General features: G+C 47.2%; 1 non-coding gene across 1 annotated transcript; it reads right to left on the bottom strand.

Moving 5' to 3' along the window:
- Window positions 1-6,127: 6,127 nt before the first annotated feature.
- LOC136498719 (small nucleolar RNA R71) lies at window positions 6,128-6,234 on the bottom strand. Its single transcript, XR_010769727.1, has one exon. It is a non-coding gene; the product is annotated as a small nucleolar RNA R71 (small nucleolar RNA).
- Between the last annotated feature and the right edge of the window lie 9,266 nt (window positions 6,235-15,500).

Raw genomic sequence — 15,500 nt, 5'->3', positions numbered from 1 at the left:
ATTGGTTTTGCCTATAGGAAACAATTTTGCTAGAAAGGCTTTTGAGCACTTTGCCCATGTGTCAATGTCATCTTTTTTGGCATAGAACAACTGCTTCGCCTTTCCCAAAAGAGAAAATGGAAAAAGGCGAAGTAGTATGATATCATCAGCGACGTCCTTGATCGTAACTGTGATTCTAATTTTTAGGAAATTCTGGAGATGAGCACTAGTGTCTTCAAGTGCCTTTCTGCTGAATGGGTTGGCTTGCACCTTGTTGATGAGGCTTGGCTTGAGTTCAAACTCAATGTTCTTGGTTTTGAGTGTTGTCCTAGTGCAAATGTTTTCCGTGCTTGGAAGCAGAGAACCTTTGTAGCATCTTGTCAGCCATGGCTTCAAAAACGAGTGTCAAGATGCCTCTTGATTAGTTTGATTTTGATTAGGATGCTTGGCCTAATGAGCTTTGTGTTGTTCTTTTGAGTGTAAGCTTCTAAATCAAAACTAGTCCTACAATACCCTGTATAATATATGAACAAATAAAAACAAGGGTAAGCCTACTAGAGCAGTAGTGCATAGTTATGATACCATCAATAAGTATTGTTTGATCAATTCTCTTTTAGCATGTGCCCTCCCCGACAATGTCGCTGGAAATGCTTGTTGGCATTTCTTAGCACCACTACTAAAACCAACGACACTAGAAATGTTTATGGTAATAAAATGTGACTTAGAAAGATATGGCTGCAAGCGCACAGATATACCATTGTAGCACTTCACTGGGAGTATTCCAGGTATTGTTATTTATATTTTACCATAGAGAGGAGCAGTGGCTAGAGATATTGATAAATATTATACTTATGATGGAATCATTAACTAAACACTTACTCTAAATAGGGGTAAGCCAAAACATATATGAATGATAAGTGCATGGCAATGATAACAATCCAGAGATAGTTATAGATACTCAGAAATATAGTATAGCTAGACTAAGTAATAATACAAAAGAGAAAGATTCCTATATATCAAGTCTATATTTACAAAGGCATATATACTCTCTTCTATATCATAATTAACTCTTCATCTATGCATAAAGGACATTACTAAGGAAGATCAAGAACAGAGCATGACTTCCCTCACAACTAGTTCCTACTTTACCTACAAATAGGAGGTGGACTACAAAGGACTCAACGAGGCTTCACCCTCGTGATCTACCACATGATCCAGAATGTAGGGTGAATCTACAGGTAAACAACATACAATCACCACGCTTACACTAATGTCGAACCACTTAACCCACTTGAGTATTGAGATAAGCACTTTGCGGTCATATGCATAAACTTAGTGTTTACTATGACTGTATCAAGCATACTACCAAAGTAAACTAAGAACATGATAGATAGAAACATAATATAGATTAAGCTAAAGTCATGAACAAGATATGAAATATAAAGGATACAATGGCTTTACCAAGCCTCCAGATGATGAATCCAAAATCCTAAGGAGTAGCTCAACTCTACTTAGGATCTTACTAGCTAGACTATACTAAAGCTTTGAGGTATTGGAGATCTATCCTATTCTCTGGTTGATCTTCCTGGATAATTGTGATGGATCTTGATCAGATTGCAGATGATCGCTTTCTGGAGGAGGTTGGGGGTCCTTTTATAGGGGGGCACCAGGCATCTTGTGGACCCATGAATATGTGGCAACGCTCAATCTAGACTCTTGATTCAAACCGACCTTGATCCATGGCATAGATTGAACCTTAGAGGTGGTGGGAATCCTTCATACGAAGGAGAAGCCAACAGGTGGGCCCCATAGGCCGGACAGCCTACATGTGGGGCCAATGTCGATTGATATGTGGTGGTAGTCCATCGAGGAGTATACCCACGATAGTAGATTGTGTGGTAGAGGTGCGTGTGATCAAGAACTAGATGGTAACAGAGACACAAGACACAAGATTTATAGAGGTATTGGCCATCAAGATGATGCAAAAACCTATGTCATGTGGTCTATTTATTTGTAATGATTGAGATGACCCTATGCTAAGCCTAGGATTTCCATCTAGATCTAGAGGCCCATGTTAACTAGGGGATCACTACCCCTCCTTATATACTCAGGAGGGGTAGGGTTACAAGGAAAGTATCCTAGTCGCCTACATGGTAGGTATTCTATTTGGATTACAATTTCCATAAGAGTCCTAACTTCTACCATCTTGTGGTACCTCAGATGAAGTGTAGCCACTTAGACTCCATTTGTGAGGTCAGATGATTATCATCCGTGACTTAGTCAATGAGGGTAAATGCGGAAAAAAACACTACATTCACCGCCAGGTGAAGTGTAGCCACTTAGTCCCTGAGCCTGGCGGTAGGTGAATAATTCACATAGTGCTAGGGTCAAAAAATAGAAGACTCTAGATGCTAGCCGAGCACACTAGCCAGTCCCTAGCTTAGTTGAGAAGTAGTAAAAGTAGTGCACTCACCGCAAGGTGAAGTGTACACACTTAGTCCCCGATCCTACTAGAAGATGGAGAAACATCTTGTAGCAAGGTCAAAGAAATCAAGTGAAAATATTATGTGAGATCAAAGGAGTAAGCAGACTTGTCTTGATGTTGTCTGAGTAGTCGAACATGAAGCTGACCGGCTTAACTGGTAATCTACTAGTTTAACTTGTAGTCCACCGGAGAAAATAAATAGCTAACCAATTGAATTGGTCAACAGGCCTCGAACTTGCTCAAGTAGGATATTCTAGTATTGATGCATGAACTAGCCAGCATCATCTGCCCTATACTTTTTAAGGTCCCTGACGTGCCACCCCAGATCAGCACTATTGGCGGTCCTTAATGACCATTTTTAACCACCAATTAATATCCAAAATAGGAAAAATAAACAAACTTATGACACATGTGCATTTGTTATTGACATAGTTCCACTTGTATTGGAAGAATCATGTTTTGCAGCACATATATTCGAATACAAGTGGAAAACAAGACAAAAGGCGCAACTCGGAAGACATAAAATAGAAATGCACAAAGGAATAAAAGGAGAAAGCCTACCTACATAACAAACCTAGGCCTAGCACTGACGTGGGAGCCATCTAGGCCCAGCTAGGAGCCTGCCAAAGCAAGGCGCTGGCAAGCGCACGAGCCCACTAGGTGTGGCAGCACCACCCCTGGTCCAGCCTGGCCCCACCTCACTTTGGCAGTTGCATGGCGACATGTTGAGGCGGTATAGGATAGCTTCCTATTTTACTACCCCAAAGCCGACCTCACTTATGTATAAGTAGGGGGTGGAGCACTCCTTCACACACACCTCATTTGGGCTAGCAAGAGCAATCAAGGAGAGCTTGGCTCCTTGAAGAAAGGATCTTTGGTATGAATACAATGAAGAAACCTTCCAAAGTCTTGCTCTCATATTATCAATATAGTTGGGCTATTGAATTAGAGTATAGTCTTCATGTTATAATCATGATATATGAACTAGCCTATAGTTTCTATGTCATGAGCGTAACATGTAGAACTTTATGCTTAATCATTCATATAACTTGTATGAATAGAAGTAGAGCTAAGTTGAGGTGGCGGTTCATCATGCCTTTGGGTGTGCCCATATCGTCTGCTTGTCGATCTGTAGGGTCGGAGTCCCAGGGGATGTGGATAGTTTCTATGTAATTAGGTGAGCTGCCCGAGTACATGGGATAGGTGAACGCATTTCTACTACACACTTGAGGGGTAGGTGGTAGGTGGTGACAACCCTGTCTGTCCTCCATTATCCCCATGTTCGGGTAGGGTGTAGGAGTCTAAATTGTCACATGAGGTTGCTAGCAGACTAAGCCTGCTAATGGGTCAGTTGGAAATGAGTTTTTTGGGTTGGGTTCCAAAATGGGGCTTGTTTGGATGGGTGAGGATGGGTTGTATGAGCTCGTGGGTGGCGAGTTAGGTGTACAGAATATGTGGGTTGGGTTAGGTTGGAATGGGTGTTGTGTAGAGTTGCAGACACGCGTCTCCGGCGTTTGGAGCACCATAGGCCACATGCACTATCTACGCTAGCACGCGCAGCGCCCGGGGCTCTCCACATTCACTCCATGGCATGCTGTGGCTGCTTGAGTTCCTCATCGACATGTTCACGATGCTGCTGTAGTGGTGATCATCATGGACACCTCACGGTGAATTAGTGAAACAAGATCCTCTTCCTCAGACTCCATAGGAATGCGCACTGCTTGTTTAGAGACCCTCGCGGATGCCGGCGAGCAGCAGCACAACAAGGCTGTCGGCTATTTTGACACTTCATAGAGCTAAGAGAGGGACCAATGTCGTCGTCAAGGTGTTCGAAGAAATGATGGACTGGGCGCCAAATCATTCCAGGTATGCATACAAGAAGATAGCTGCATCCAGCTTGTATGCACAAAATGTCCGTAGCCACGTCAAGGTGTTCTTTTAATTCACCACCAAGATTGTTGGCAGGAGTAGTATTTTTGGGTGTCTCGTATGGCTGCTACTCCGCATTTGGATGGTTCCTAGATTGAGTAGGGTGCGTGTTGATTTCTTCCACGCATTCGTTGTCATCTCGTTCAATGGAGACGAAGAAGGCTACGCTCTGACCCCTTAGGTCGGTGTACAATCCAAAGATGGCAAACATGGAGGTGGTGGAGGACTACAAGGCAATGATGTTCTGGACACCCAGGTCCCGGAATGGCAGTGGAGACGGGTGGAACGTGTGGCCCTTCATCTAGATAGTGCCATTAGTCCACACCAGGAGGCCACTCGGCGTCACTGCAGTCGCGCCATTGAGGGTGAGGATAAACATTGATGCATGCACCAAATTGTCCAGGACTCTAGGTACTTCATGGTTTTGGGTAACCCACAAGAATGGGACAGGTTGAGGCAGGTTCTGTAATTAAATTTTTGGGATGGGTTGGGTTGACAGGAGACATTATTGAATTATGGGGTGGGGTAGGTGTGAGGTGGGTTTTGCCCCATTAGTAGGGCTATAGCAGACTAGTACATGACGGCCTCCCAACCCATCTTACACTTAGGTCTAGTTATAACCATGTAATTTGTATGATCATTAACTGTTTTTTGCATGGCTATATTAGAACAAGCCTGCTCCGCTTAGGAATATTCTTTTATTCTTTGTTTTCCTTTTATCCTTGAGGTTGGCCCAAGTGTGTGTCCACTATCCTCGATATACCATTTTACCCTTGTTATAAACTTTGGTTCACTATGCAAGCATGTAATCTTGTTCATATCAATGCTATAATCTTTATACCATGCCTTCCTTTGGGAAAATATAAATAATAATACCCTGAATAATTTCAGGTGAAATGCTACAATAATAGATCCGTGCGCTTGCGGATATTGTTTCTATAATCATTAAGAACTATCATGTTGGTGTTCCTAGATGGCGTTGCTAAGATTCATCCAAATCTTAGCGATGGTACTAAGAAATACCAATAGGCATTTCTAGTGCCATTGCCAGGAATGGATTCCATCTCCATACTTGGTGATTGCGCTAAGAAATGCCAACAAGTATTTTTGCCCCTATTGGTGGGGAAGGCATAGGTCAAAACAATCTAGTAGGACATGATCATGATCATATGCATGAATGGTAGCAATAGTTTATGTAGGCTAACTCTATTTGTTTTCTCCTGTTGTGGATGAAAATAGGATAGTGTATGACCGGTTACAACCTGCTAGAAAACTACACCGATAATCTAGAGGCACTCCTAAGGAAGAGCAGGTCTCAGCCGCTTCTTCTGCTACTTCGCCGGCAAGTGAACCAGTCACCCCCGCACCGTCTACTACTTCACTCATGACCACATCACTCCGCGACTACTCCACCCATCTTGTTGCTAATGTGCTTGTTGGGCCCACTGTCAACACTTCCTTGAGCTCTGGACTAGCCTCATAATGATGGTGCAGGCAAACCAGTTCTGTGGTTTGCCTAGCGAGGATGCAAGTGCGCACCTTCAGCACTTCCTTGAGTTATGCAACATCATTGTCGTAAAAGACGTTGCACCAGTAAGCATCAGGCTCCATCTGTTTCCCTTCTCCCTCGTGGGTAAGGCAAAGCAGTGGTTCTATAAGGACAAGAAAGCCGTCAACACATGGGACAAATGTTCCGTGGCGTTCCTTGTGAAGTTCTTCCCCATGGGCACCAACACCCTGAGGGGGAGAATTTTCAATTTCTAGCAGAATTCCATGCAATCTATCCCCAAGGCATGGGAAAGGCTGCAGGATTACATCTAGGCATGCCCACACCATGGGATAGAGAATTGGCTCGTGCTCTAGAACTTCTACGATGGGCTTAAGCCCATGTCAAAGGGACACATAGATGCCACTGCTGGAGGCGCATTTCTTTTCCTCACCATCAATGGAGCTACGGCTCTCGTCGATAAAATGGTGTCCAATCAAAGTTGGGGGAAGAAAGAAAACAAAAAAAGGCATGCATACCATGAAGTAGGTGGATATGCTTGCTGTAAAAATGGACCTATTAATGAAAAGACTAGACGAGCGCGCCGCTGAGATGGAAGCCATGAATGCCATCATTTAGGCCATGGACTCCCAAATGACTTGCAAGGTCTATGGAGAAGTCAGACATTCAGGGGACGACTGCCGCGAGACCCATGAAGACGCTGTATACATCAACAATGAGTTTCGATAAGGTAATAATAATCAGTTATGATTCCAAGGAGGTAATAATAATTACATTTCGAATTTCAATTCTAACTATAATTCGAACCAACCCTCCTTAAAGGACCTAGATCTATGTCAAGCTAAAATAAATGAAAATCTTAATAAAAAGTTAATGTTTAATGATAAAATGCTTGAAATATAAATTCTAAAATTGAAAGTTTGTCCTCCTCCATAAAGAATCAATTCAGTTTTAATAAAATAATAGAAACTCAAATAGCTCAAATAGTTGTTGCTATTTCAGTCAACCATGCGGGGAAAATCCTGAGGCAACCCGAGAATTCCCTCGAGTTTGTTCATGTAATTGTAGAGCAATAAAGGAGGAGAAGTCTTGCCGGTGGACTATAAATGTCGAGCCCTTGCCAAAGGTAAATCGGTAGTTATCTTTGAAAATTTCAAAAAATTAAAATTAAAAAAATGAAAATTTAAAATTTTACTCCAAAAAATAAACTTTTCAGAAAAATAAAATAAAAATCTTTTTCTAGTAGCTTAGACTTTCCTTTTGTCATTTCCCATTTTTAAAATATTTATGAAAATTCAAAATATAATAAAAGTTTTGTGAAAAAACAATTCTGAGAAGAGAGGAGTTTGAAATTTTGCAAAACCCCAACGGCTAGCTTCCACTTAGCCATTGGGAGCAACCAACCAAAGGGGGGACTGAGCTGGCCCACTCTGGTGGGTGCGGCCGCACCCTGCCTAATGCCACCAGCGCTGCTACTTCTCCAACAGGCGAGGAGCCATTGCTCCCTCCCCCTCTTGGCTAGTGCTCTGCTGTACAAAAACGATAGCTCAGGTGTGAGCTCTCACTCAAACTCCACTCTCATTTTTTGACTCCCTCTCACTCGCTTTGCTTCACCACTTGTAAAATATTTTCCACAAAGCTTGAAAGCAAGGAAACTCTATAGAAAATTTCTAGGCTCAAGACCACCGAGCCAAGCTCATGGGTTGTTCAATTTGATTTCACCTAACGTGACCCCGTTTTTTAGTTTGTGTTACTATTTTTCGCCATGGGCAGGTTTAGGAAAAAGATCGCTGGCGCCCTCAAGATGATCACTGGGTCGAGCTCAAGTCGCTCCCATGGAAGTTGAAGCGTGCACTACACCGAGCCCAAAGAGAGTATGATGCATGAAGACGAAGAAACCAAGCCAATGGAAGAGCAAGAGCAGCCGGTGGAGGAGGATGATGACGCACCCCACCTCGACTTGGACGGACACCAAGAAATGCAAGCGTACGACATCATCAAGAATCATGAGTTCATCTGCACGCCTGCATATGACCCCAATCTTCTCCAAAATATAGTTATGGATGTCGAATTCTCCACCATCCGAAAAGCCATAGGATGGGAGGACGTTGCTACCATTTGGGAGGAAGGTTCTCGTCTCCTGACTATCCAGTTTTTATGCTCCTTGCAAGAAGTAGAGAACAGGATTACTTTCTGTCATTTTGAGCAAGAATATTTTCTTACTTGGAGAGATCTTAGTTCTCGCTTAGGCTCCAGCAGAAAATGCTTAACTAACTTAAATCATGCTTTCAGAGGTTTTAACCGTCATAAATTTTGGAGAGTCATTTCGGGTCAAAACGTAGGTTGCAAGTTTCAACCTCATAATATGAACATACAACATCCTACTTTGAGGTTCATGCATCCTTGGATTGCCATGACTTTGTTTCCTAGACAGGACATACGCTTTATTCATCATGCTGAAATGAATTGTTTCCTAGACGGGACATACGCTTTATTCATCATGCTGAAATGAAACTGCTCTATGCCATGACTAAAAAGATTAAAGTTGCTCCTATGAAAGAAATATTTAAGCATTGGTTAGATTTATTCAAGGCTTCTACAAATATATTTTGTACATCCCTTGTAACTTGTATTGCCACTAGCATTGAGGCGTTAGAGGGACAAGATGTGACATACATTTCTACCCCACACCTCATTATTAATGAGCAATACTTGATGCAAGGGCGTCATCTAAAAAACAATAATGAGGAAGCCTTGTATATTTCTTCCCAAGGTATACAAATGAAATTATGTTACCTAACCCAGAGCTTTGTTCGTATAATTCCTCGGAGCTAACCTTTCCTCTTGTTCCCCTAAGAGGAAGCATGTAGGAGTTCTGGCTTCGTTTGTATAATTCCTTGGATCTAACCTTTTCTCTTGTCCCCCAAGAGGAAGCACGCAGGAGTTCTGCTTCTGGCAGGATGACAAGGAGCACGGCTAGGAACAAAGCAAATAGCTCTCAACAGCCTCAGTCGGCACCCTCACCAGATGTACCATAGGTGTTCCATGCAGGGTGGTTCCCGACTGGGTAGGTACCGGGGTTCACACCGACATACCACCCCAGTTAGGATCACACTCCATAGCAACATGAAGCCTGTGGATCAGGATGGCAAGAGGCTGACGACGCAGTATGGCACCAAGCTCACTCCTTTGACTCCGAGGAACTACCCACCACCTATGGTAGTTTGTTTCAGACCGTCAAGGGTTGGATAACATCAACACCCAACTCGGAGGATTGGAGATCCACATAGGTGAAACACAAAACACACTTAACACTCATGTGTAGGATACAACCTAATGGCAGCTTCAGCAGCAACAACAGATGGCGCAAATAAATGTGCTGCTAAAGCAACAGCATTGTAACAACCTGGGTTTTTGGGGAAGCCAAAAATACGAACTATTTAAAATTTTTCTTGCAATGCGTGAAGCATGTAGATGCTAGGTCAAACAAAGAATAATTTATAAATAAATTGTTGCATACATATAGAATTACTTGTAGGAGTTTGCCGGAGTTCTTTTGTTGGTTTAGTGTTTTGTGTTGGAGAGCACAAGTCCATAGCAAATCCTTTTGATCCCTTCTAGAATATCTTATGAATCCTTTTTCCTCTTTCTCAATTCATCTTTTTGCTTTTTAACCTCATTTGAATCCCTTGATCTAATTCATAAAGTCAATCGACCTTCCTTGTAAATCAATGCCCATCGAAGCCAACCCTTGGCATTGGATTTTGAGACCCGTAGTAGACCCTAGTGACCCTTGGATATTACCCAAGTGGGCCCACACCTAAGCTAATCAAGTTTAGCATACAAACACTTGATTATGGAATTAATCAAGCAATATATGAAATAGAAAAGAGTAAAGGAAATAGGAAAGAAAGGTGAAGGCCATATTGGCCTGATCAGTCGAACCAGCCCAACTTGGCCCCCCTGCTTTTGGTCCACGCGGGCAGCAACAGCAGCAGCGCAGCAGCCCAACCTGGCCCAGCTAGCACCACCGCTCGGCCTGCCTCTCTCCTCCTTTTGGCCCACCCCGCCAGCGTCTTGGCCCAACCGGCGCAGCCAGCTAGCTGGCCTAGCAAGCCACGGCCCAGCCAGGCCAGCAACCGACGCCCTTGCCAACCCTAGCGAGCAGATTCTCCCAGCGTTGCCACCGCTCGCACGCTACGCGACGCGCATTCCAGCGCTCCTCACCCGCGCCTCACCTGCTCCGCTCCTCGATTTGCGCCGCGTGTACCTCCCCAGGCACGGACGCCGAGGATCATCGGCACCCCCCTAGAAGCTCCCTGCCCTCGCGAACCCTAACAGACCGCTTATAAGAGCCAGACCAAGTCCCTCTCCCTCCAGCCGCCGCAAATGCTCCCTCCCATCTCTGCCTCGCCTTCCTCACCTCGCCGCAGCAGATGCGCAGCCATGGCTTGAAGCCGAGCCAGCCTACACGGCGAGCCACCTCGCCACTGATGCCGCTCCATCCTACCCCGATGCCCTGCTAGGCACCTCGCCATGGCGACGACATCCACGCCACGCCGGAGCCGCATGGATGTTGTCAAGCACGCCAACCACCTCTGCTTCATCGCGGCGTGTCAGGGCATGTCATAGCGTCAAGCATCCCTGAACCACGACAACCTCACCACCCGATGTCCGTCAGCGTTCTCTGCCATGGCGGCCTCATCGCCAAGCCACATCGCTCGGAGGCCGCAGTCACCACCTCGCGTCGTCGCTGTGCTGATCCTGCCGTTCTCACAGGGAAGCAGCACCTTTCCTCCTTGGCATAGCCACCCCACCTCCACGACTTCACCTTGAGCCACACCATGGAGTTGCCGCGGCCATGACATGAAGCCATCTCGGTGCCAGCTGCACCGCCGAGCTTGTCCATGACCACACCACTACGGCGATCTGCTTTCGGGACCGAACCACGAGGTCGTGACGCCACTCTGTTCGAGCCCTCGGTGCTGCGACCAGGCGACAACCGTGTGCCAACGATGTCGTGGCCATGTGCAGGGACATCACCGCCCCTGCACCGGGCCCGACCTGCACCACACGACCTCGCCGTCAAGCCTGCAACGTCGGGCGCGTCCTCGAGCCACGTGACCACGGGAACTCCAAGACCTCGCAACCACAGATCCATGTCAAGCCCCAGCATCGACACCACATCGAGCCACCATCCACCTCAACACCATCATAGCCTTCACAAAGCGGATGGTGATCCTTCTCCAAACCCCGCCCTTATCTGATGTCTTGATGCTTGCTTGACCGGCCTTCAAGCCGCTGACCATGCCTGCCCGTGCACCGCCAGAGCACCGCCTCGTCCATGGCTGTGACCACGCCAAGCCCCGACCCTATCCTAGCCTTCGACATTAGCTTGACCGCGGAGCTACCCTGCTCCAGGACACACATGCGCACTCACGTACATGGCCACGGCCTTGCCCTACCGGCCGATGGCACCCGGGAACGCAGCTAGCCACCTAGAGCCTCAGCGTTGCCTTCCAGCCCTACGTCGAGACCAAGCCACCACCATGCCATGAACCTTTTTCCCCGTCCCCGGCCACCCTATGACATGGGATCGGTCATCGAGATCTGCCTTGATTCTGTGCATCGAGCCCTTCCTGCACGTAGTGCTACATGACCAAGGTATGACCATGCACCGGTGAGCTCATCCTAGGCCAAGCTCCACCCTCTTGGCCCCTTGATGGCATGTCAGCATGCCCGGTTGACTTTCCGCACAGACCTTGCCGCCCATGACCATCACACTGCTAGGAGCACCACGCACCACTTGCCCATGTCACTAGCACACCACGCTGACACCTACACTAGCCACTGCCATCGCTTGACAAGACCCTGCCTTGCCTCGATGCCATGCTATCGGCAAACCTCGTCGTGGTCATGACCATGCCCGCGCACATACCACCTCGCCCTCACGTCCATGGCATGGCACCGCCATCGCGGCCTCACCATGGTGAGCTCAACCGACCCCTACACCTCCGTGACCCCGGACCCTGCCACCACACTCATGACCATGGCCACCGCTCGGACGCACGCACACACAGACCCAAAGGCCGACCTTGGCCATGCTGGCATTCATGCACCAAGAAGTGTCATGGCGAGCCAAGCGCGCACTATGTCCGTGCCCCTAGGCTCTTCGATCAAGCACCACTGGGCATGGTCGTGAGCTACTCACCCAAGGCCTCGGAGAACATCGCGTGTGACACCATCACCGTGGACGCGCGCGTCGTGAGCAGCCCTAGCCCCAGACCCTACCTTGATGAGCGGTTTGTGGGAAAGCACCAAGACCAGCTGGCCCAATGCCCAGCACCAGCACCCTCTCTTCTCTCTTGGGCTGACTGCGGCAGCTGCAACATTGGCCTAGTGGCCCTGTGCTGGCCCCCACTCTCTTCCTTGCAGTTGGGCCGACAAACAGGCTGGCCTGCCTTTCCTCTTCGCGTAAGCCAAGCCCTGGCAGTAGCCCCGTAGTGGCCTAGTAGAAACTGTGGCCTCCCTCTTCTTTTTCAGGAATGGATTTAATCTCCGAAATTTGTAGAAAATTCATACGTTGTCGAAAAATTATGAAACTAGTTTCATAATTTTTCTAAAGATGAGCACCATGATGTGGACCAACCCTTAAGTACTCTCCAACCACCTCGGCAACCTTTCTGACCATGTTGGCAACCTCTCCGACCACCTCGGCAACCTTTCCGACCACGTTGCAACCTTTCCGGCCACTTTGGCAATCTCACTGACCATGTTGATGATCACTCCGACCACCTCCGTGATCTCACCAACCACGTCGGCAAAGCTCTCCGACCACCTCGGCCAGCCTTCCGACCACGACGGTGATCTCACCGACCACCTCGGTGACATCTCCGACCACCGATGAAAGCCCCTTCCCGCTCATTCTTATACTCGTTCGTCCACTTACAATACATGATCTTGATCTATCTATATCTATCTACACCATGCCCTTGTGCAGGTCTGCCTATCCCCAACTATGGAATGTGCTACTCCTCAGTCGTGTCGAGTTGTTGCATCTTCAGTCATGTTTGGTTCTTATCAGCTGATTGTTGGTGTTGTTGCCTATGTGCCGAGCCTTCGAGCCGGCTAACGGATCGTACCTCGTTCAGATGTTACGATTGCAGGATCTGTCTCGCCATGACCGTGATGCCGAGTGTAACTCGACTCATCGCTTTTTAGATGGCTTCATAGTACCACAAGTGTTAGCTCCTGCCTTCAGCCCTTGAACATGGTCGTGATGGATTCGATGTCGATACTAACATCGATGCGGATATCACCCCCACGCCTTGAGCCCTCCATGACCAAGTCCTATGGGAGATGACCTAGAGATAATAATCATGGAACAATGGGTGCCAACCCGTGGGTATAGCTTGTGGCCACGAGTTTGCCTCGCCATGACCATGGAGTTACGCCACTCTTTTACTTTTACTTGCCTCTTCGTGCACAAACCTCCATATGCTTGTACCTTGTATGACCATTGCATTTCCTTGATTCCCATGGTGACAACCGCACCGCTATGAACTAGAGAGATGTCTTAGTGCCAGTGCACCTAAGTCAGGTACCCTATGAGTGGTTTGCGCACTTGTACTCTTTAGTGAGTCGCTCCTTCCGATGCCCTGTCTTCTGTCATGGCGTGTGTTGGAAGGAGCAGACCTCAGTTCCTTGCTGTCATTGCCCTATCAGCCGCTCTGTTCGATCCTACCGTGTCCATGGCGATTGGATCAAAGACTAGACTATCTCTTTTTAGCTAGCGAAGCTATAGTCTATGTCATACCTCGGACCCGTGCGTGTCGACCCGATCAACCGTCCAAAACCATCTTCCCCGAAGATGTGTCTGAGAACATGACATGGATGTGCCTAGCTAACCCTTGCTTCTTTTGTTTTGCTGAGCAACTCTCTTCTCGGCTCCCGACGTTATTATGTCGTGAGGATCGAGAGAACCCGTTGCTGTCCAAACTCTTTGCGCTACTGCTTTCTACCGTAGCGGGCGAGCCGAAGTACATTGAAGCCAAGTCATAATAGTGTTATCATTCTTGTTTGCTACTCATGTCCAATTGTGACCTGTGGGATAAGGCTATAAGAGATGAACCCCATCGTTCCTCTTTCTTGGGGCTCGACTTCCAATCCCTGTCAAGTCAATGACACAGGATCGAAAGATCGTGAGCCGTGGTGTTTGCTCTGGGCAAGCTCTGGCTTAAACTATTTATCATAAAGCCATACCGGCTTGGCCATGACTTAAACTTGTGCTTAGCAAACCACCACTTGTGATTCTTTGGCCCGAGGAAATTGGACAACCGTCGAGAGGGCTAAGCCATGTATCTCTTATTACCTCGCTGGTGTTATTGGATTTTCCTGTGTCTTGTCGTCTTTTCGAGTGTTGAGTGCTCTTTTGCCTTGCGTGTCGCTTCACAAAGTAGCTGACGATTGGACCAAGAGAACGTGGATGACGACAAGGACTGCGGAATGGAGTCAACGCAGGAGGAGGTGACCCCAGCTAATGGAACACCAACGAATGGAGAATTGTACCACTACTACCTCTACACCGCAGGTGTCATGGCAGCACCCTCTTTTAGAGAATCCTATTAGACATTGCATAATATCTAGAACTGCTAGCGCTTATAATTATTCCTTTGATAATACTTTGATGCATGCTACTACCTGAGCCATTATTACCCTAATGCAACCCACTCTACCACGTCACCCTGCTTTGCGCATTCGCTCGCTTATATATGCTTACTTGCCTACTTGCTTGCATATTACACCACTATACTTATTATTAACTCCACTTCGCATTATATCGGGGATGTGATGCTGGTGGTGAACCCCCTGGGAATGGTTTAGCTATGGGTGCTGGACTTGGTGGTGTGTGAGCGTGCTGCGTGTGTCTTGGGTGCAGTGGAGAGTGAGGGTTGTGTCGACCGAGCTAGGAATAACGACTGAGCCTGGGGCGAGTCTGGCCATGTGGTGCTACCTGGGCACTTGGATGTGGAATACCTATGGTGGGTAAATGGTAATTGGAGGTGTCCTTGGGTGTGAACCTCGGAGAGGTGGAGCCTAGGGTAGAGGTGCTGTGGTGGCACATAAAATGGAAACCTTGATGAAGACATTCTGGCTTGGTCAATCCCTAAGGACTTACTAGTACTCAGACTCACCGGGAATCCTTTACATCCCACTCGCCCTATATGGTGTGGGACGGTCGGACTACTTGGTAGAACAATGCCACTATTGTTAGGCGAATGTGTGCAAGGAGGTACAGGGTGCGTGGTTGCCCCCACACCCTTCCGAGACTTTAGGAGGCCCTTGTGGACATGGCTCTTGACATTCGGAGGGCCCCAATTCTATCTACTGACTCACTAGTATCAGCCATCCCTAGACTAGACTTGGGATGTACTAGGGCTGAGAGGTAGGGTGGCATCGTTCTAGGCTAGCAAGCGGCTGGAATCTGCCTAGACGGGGCACCGTCGAGGATGGCTATCTTGTGGGTATGTAAAACCTCTGCAGTGTTTGGTTGATTGATCGATACATATGCCAACTTGTCGGCTATGGATCTTTCCTAGG

This window comes from Miscanthus floridulus, chromosome 12 (assembly GCF_019320115.1).
Source record: "Miscanthus floridulus cultivar M001 chromosome 12, ASM1932011v1, whole genome shotgun sequence".
Lineage (NCBI taxonomy): Eukaryota > Viridiplantae > Streptophyta > Magnoliopsida > Poales > Poaceae > Miscanthus > Miscanthus floridulus.
This window is presented reverse-complemented; position numbering and strand designations above follow the sequence as displayed.